At 36.1% G+C, this 6,289-nt stretch overlaps 1 protein-coding gene across 1 annotated transcript in view; it reads right to left on the reverse strand.

Annotated features, from left to right (window-relative positions):
• The window catches only part of LOC107737039 (SLIT and NTRK-like protein 6), a 15,160-nt gene extending 10,416 nt beyond the window's left edge, over positions 1-4,744 (reverse strand). Inside the window, exon 1 of the mRNA XM_016548441.1 lies at positions 4,392-4,744. The gene's annotated coding sequence lies outside the window, so the exon portion shown is untranslated. The remainder of the gene's footprint in view (positions 1-4,391) is intronic.
• Positions 4,745-6,289: the final 1,545 nt, after the last annotated feature.

Raw genomic sequence — 6,289 nt, forward strand, 5'->3', positions numbered from 1 at the left:
AGTTTATATATATATATATATATATATATATATATATATGGAGCTCATTTGCATTTTAGTATAATCTCCTGATGCTAACCCTTTTAAAAGGGAAATTATATTTTATCCAGTCCCCAGAGAAGCATTGTTTGTCGACAGCAGGCATTGTCTTGCTTGAGCAGGTTGAGAGAACCGCTGTTGTCTCGGACACAGTTCTAAGGGTTGGTCATTCATTATTTATCTGATCAGTAATGAAACACCACCAGAAAAAAGGTTGGCCAATGAAGCATGGCAATCAATGGCTGTGGTCCTGTCACACAAGAGCAAATCAACTGCTTGAAACCAACCACAAATCCATTTGCATAATCTGCTTACCATATGCTATTTAAAGGACAGGTACAACTTTAATTTTCCTAGTCTTTTGCAAGTATTGTCTTATCTTTCATGTCTTCCGTGGAGCTGGTGTCAAACCGATTCAGTCCTCCGACTTTGAACATGACAAACGTGACATTTGTACAAGACAATGCGGTTAGGGTTGCAACCTCGTTCCAGGTAGAATAATTTAGGTGTAGTGAGCTGCCATTATGCAAGTATGTTAAAAATCGGGACACTCAGGCGGCAGACCATTTAATAACCACACCCCAGGTAACGACATCAAGAATTATTTTGGTTTTTCATTGTTTTTTTAAGAGTGACTGTATCCTTTTAATCTAAACAAACAAAACATTTGATTTTGGGGTCAAAGTTTTTATGCATAAAATTAAAATGGCTCTGTTTATATAATCAAAGAGCCTTTGATACTACAGATGCATTTCTTTCCAACAAAGTTAAAAATAGTTGTTAGTAGCATAGGAAGGATTATTATTACCATTGCTTATACATGGTTTAGCAGCACCATTTGTGCTATAGACATGAAGGAATCAAGTTGGAAGCTATTACTTTTTCAAAGCAATTAGACTCATGCTTTTCACCAGATCGATAAAACAGGCGAAAAAATCCCAGACTGACATCGAAGGAAAGACCTGAGCCATTACAAGAGACATGGAGGTGGACTCTTTTAACTTGGGCAGTAAGCTACCACCTAGCAACCACACAGAACACCCTAGCAACTACACAGCAATGCAGTAAAAACCACTCTGAACACCTTAGTGACCAAAACAATGCCCCTGCAACCACCCTCAACACTTTGAACAGATAAGCAGCACTAAAACTCTAGTTCTCATTACAATAATATTACTTGGTACAATTTAACCAAGTATAATTTTAATCAAGTGCAGCCTGAATGCTTTGTATTTTTTTTTTTTCTCTTCCATTTCTTATACCTGATGGAGTTTGCGATCCTTGCCACTGTTAACTTTGGTTTGATTAGTTGTGGTTTAAAAGACACTTAATATTCAGTGATATTATTTGACTGCACATATACTATAGTACAGATAAGAACAAAACTTGAACTGAATTGAGCTGAATAATGACAATTTTTTTGTAGTGCTATTTCATAGCTGATTAAAATTAGTTTTATAAATTGGCAAATGTTGCAACATAAATACTATTATTTTAATGAATTGAATCAACATTGAACTGACTCAAGCTGAACAAATGACATTATCGATTCTGTAGAGCTGCATACAGCTGAATTTAACTTGTTTTGTAATTAATGCACTTTGCAGAGTTATTGAACTGAAATGCATCAACAATGAACAGATGAGCTGAATAATGACATTCTCTTTGGTTAATATTAACGTAATAATCAACATGAACTAACAGCAAGCAATAAAAAAAATAGAAATAAAAATACTAAGAATGTGTTTCATAATGAACTGCAATTTGACACATTTCTAAATGCAACGGTGTGTGAAACAGCTTGAGCAGATATAAGCATTTGTTTTCATATCATTGTCAAAGATGACAAGTCTGGATATCTGCAGTTGCTCCTTCCTCACAGTGTTTTTCCTCAATTTGGCCAAGAAAAGGGATTTCAATGATACCCAGACTCAAATAAATCTGAACTGCTCAATGCAAATCCTCTAGAAACAATGAACAGATGAGCTGAATAATGACACTATTGTCTTACTATTGTTTCACAATTTAAGAACTTTGCAACACTCACTGTTATTGAACTGAATCATCATTACACTGTTTTGAGCTGAATGACTCTATTGCCTTTTCTAGAGCTGCTTTAGTTTAATTGAACTTGCTCCATAATTGATGAGCTTTACAAAGTTATTGAACTTAAATGAATCGATACTGAACTGACTCGAGCTAAATAACAACGCTATTGCCTTTTTTTAGAGCTGCTTATAGCTGAGTTTAACTTTTGTAATTGATGTACTTTACGGTGTTGCTTCAGTTCAGAGTCATTATTCAGCTAGTTTTTTTTCAGTTCAGTTCAGTTCAGCTGAATTAACTAAATAAACTAAATCAACACTGAACTGAATTTAGCTGACACTATCAGCTGCATCTGAAATTGCATATTTCCCTGTTATATAGTAGGTGAAAAACATACTTCCCTGTTATATAGTAGGCGAAAAACAATATGTAACCAAATAAGTATGTCCAAATTCACAGTACTCATAAAAGAGTAGGCAAAAAAGTACCTGGATGACCTACTATGTCCAGCGAGATTCTGAAGTGTGCATACGATGGACACTTTACTATCCCGTGAGGTCACGGGAGAGGATTTGTGAATGACAGTGAAGCGACACTTCAACTGACGATGGTAGGTCAGTGAGAGTGACAGCATGGTGAATGTAGTATGTCCAGACTGCATTCATTAAACACACATTCATACTATATAAAACATACTTTTTTAGAGGTCGCAAAGTAATTACTTATTCCAAATAAGTACCTACTCAGAGTATGCAATTTCTGACACAGCCATTGTCTTCTGTACAACTGATAAATTAATCAAATTCTTTATAAATTATCGTTAATGTTTGATTAACCAAACTGAATCGATTTTCAACTGACTCAAGCTGAATAATGACACTACTGTCTTCTTTAGAGCTGCTTACAGCTGAGTGTTGATTTAGTTCAGTTCAACTGAGCTGAATACCTAAACCCTAACTGAGCTGAATAATGACAGTCTTAGATGCATTAAAGCAGAATTTGTCTTATATTTAATGAAGTTTGTATTGTATAAAGTGCTAAATAAATAAAACTGGCTTAAATAAAATGCACTTGGCACTTTGGATAAGATCTAGCCTGGTATTGAGATCTGATGCAGGCTTTTCAGCTTGTTTTGACACACTGGTGTTGTTTGTGTCTGTGTCGAGCATGTAAGCGCACAGCTCTCAATAAAGGGAAGTAACCTACAACAGATTGTTGCAGGTTGCATCCGCAGCATGCCACTGGGGGACCTTAACATCCAGCGCAGGGGAATGAGAAATGGAGAGATGAAGAGAAAGAGTGTATACTGGGCTTGGGGCAAAGGGATGAGCGAATCAGTGATGCTCCATTTTACCCTGCACAAATCAGTGGGCTAGAGCAGATGGCCCCTTCATTGTGTCTATGGCACTATGGAGGAACTGATGTGCTCGCCCCAGGGAGACACCACAACACCCACATATAAGAACAGAGGCAAAAGAAAAGGCCCACAGTCCTGTGAAGCTAATAAACTCACCCACACTTTATGGAATGTCATAGTGGGTTTAAACTTTTATATTAATAATAGTACAGTTTTGCTATCATGTTCAGTTGATTTTACAATTGCACATTTAACATTTAAAAGTTTTCTCTTTTATTTGTATGTACTTCTAACGTAGTAAAAAGCAATTAGACTGATATTATTGATGCTTTAATTGTCTCTTATATTGTCAATGCAACTGTTATCCACTTTTTTTTTTATTTTTTATAAATATTCCTTATTGGCATCAATGTGTGTGTACTTTAACAGGAGGTGCATTGGAAACTGTTCAAAGGAGAAACAAGTGATGTGCATTTTGCAGTCTAGACATTGTGCCAGTCCGTATGTTCTAAAACAAATGTTTAAGTATACAAAATCTATCGCATTTGTTGTGATACCACCCAGTTTTAAACACGTTCAGTTGAACAAAGAAATTTTGTTCATAATCAGTTCTTTTAATGGAAAATTCATTCAATATCAGCCAGGTACCTGCATTTATGAGCTTTTACGCAAAGTGATTTAAATTTAATGGGTTTATTTTGTTCCATGTGAATCAAACCCATGACCTTGGTGTCGCTTTTTTTATATTAAAATGTTCAGACACATTAATCTTTCACATTAATCCTAATACCCACAGGATCTATGTACTCATAAGATGTGTTGCATGAACTAAAAAAAAACAGTTTAGATGTGCACTAAACAATCAGTTTTAAACACGTTCAGTTGACACCGACACTAAAATAATCACACTACTTTGACTTTGGATGTGCTATTAGTAAGCCATTCTTACCCAAATTACGCAGCGCAAGAGTCTTTGTAGCTCCACTTGGCCAAGTTATTTGTGCTTTTTGGATCAAACAAAACCACCCGGGTTTGCACCACTAACCGGATGCCTGGACTTCTCAAAAGGCTTCCTTTGCACGGAAAAGCCCACCGCGCAAAAAGACGCATGGAACAAGTCCAGATCCAACTTGCTCTCAGCTCTCCATCAATCAATTTATTTACGTGTCCAGTCGCGATTTTAAGATATTTTGCTCCTGCATTTCTTGGGCTCCTCGTTTCAGTGTTCAGCTAGTCCAGTGGTTGAGAATAAAAGTCCACAATTAACATCCAGCTGTCCGCGTCGCTTCGGAGAGCGCCTGACCCCCGCGGTTTCTTACTGAAGGTATGAAGGAGGCACAAATTCTGCAGCCTCTCGATCTGCCCAGTGAATGAGCTTGTGCTTGAGCTTCACTTCACAAGAGCTCCTCCCTCCGTACAGTCAAAGGGGTTATCGTGACTCCACATAGGAGAGAGAGAGAGAGAGAGAGAGAGAGAGAGAGAGAGAGAGAGAGAGAGAGAGAGAGAGATAAGAACACGCGCGCGGGGGAGAGAGAGAGAGAGAGAGAGAGAGAGACCTGAACGCATCCTCGCGCAGGACTTCTGCGGGAGTTAAAGGTTTGAGTAACCTCAGCTATATGTTACCTTCTGAAGTAGCCTATTCACACTCTTTACTGCAGACGATATGTCTGAGGTTTATTTACTTAAAATTGATTATTGATATTTCTTTCTTAATCAGACCGTAACGGTTTTTTTTTTACTACAAATTATGGCTTAGGAAAAATATACAGTTAGCCTAATTGAACACCCGTTGCTCTATAGTGGGATATGTTGTCACATTATATGGGAAAAGGTTTCAGTGGATTGAATTTAAACAATTGAGACATGTTGTGACTATTTGGGGTAAACTGAAACAATGAAATTATATATATATATATATACATACAAATAAATAAACAAATGGTAAAACAGTTATCGACCACATTAATAACTAATTAAATAGATAGATTTTTCACTGTTTGACATGCTGCTTACCCCTGTGCAAATAAAGTAAAACATTGTGTGAATAAAAAATTATATGAATATTGTATTGTATATTTAACAATAATAATTTATTGTAAGTACATTTTTTGTATGTTTTTAATCTTAATATGAATTACACAATATATGCACACTGACTGATATCAAAGTGAAACAAGCATTTCATTGAATTGTTTTTTTTAAGATTAAAAATACTATTTTCTTAAAAAATATATAATTATTTTTTTCCGAGGATTCCCTCAAAAGGATGCTTTGTCAGATCTGGCTTACTTCCTGGGAGGTATTTGTTAATTGCACTGTTTTTAGTCTCATTTTTTCGCATCATGACTAACCCATCAGTGAGACTGACAAGATCACATAAAGCTCATCATGAGTCATAATGTGCAAGTTCCCGTCTTGAAACTGTTGTATATAACTGAAACCAACCATACTGAGATCACACTGCATTTAATTATCAGGTGTAATTGGTTTAATCCTTAATATTACAGTAGGTGTATTGCACTCATTTACCTGAGTGGAAAAGAGGAAGAAAGCACTCTCTTTTTTCTCCTGTATTCATGTGTTTTCAGTGTTGCACAAACACCCTGAGTAGCCCACACCTTTTCTATCCACATTATGTAAGGTGAGTACACCCACATGAGAAGCAAGAGTCAACTTTCACATGTTCTTCAGCTGCTGACATAAATCAATAGATCATTCTGACACATTGATGAATACAAAAACATATTTGAGAACATGAGAAGAGATATGTTTCATCATTTACCTTTGCTACTATCCAAATACCTTTTATATATATACTCTATTGTTTTGCCCTTTACCCAGACATGT

This window comes from Sinocyclocheilus rhinocerous, unplaced genomic scaffold (assembly GCF_001515625.1).
Source record: "Sinocyclocheilus rhinocerous isolate Xijiao unplaced genomic scaffold, SAMN03320098_v1.1 scaffold1455, whole genome shotgun sequence".
Taxonomy (NCBI): domain Eukaryota; kingdom Metazoa; phylum Chordata; class Actinopteri; order Cypriniformes; family Cyprinidae; genus Sinocyclocheilus; species Sinocyclocheilus rhinocerous.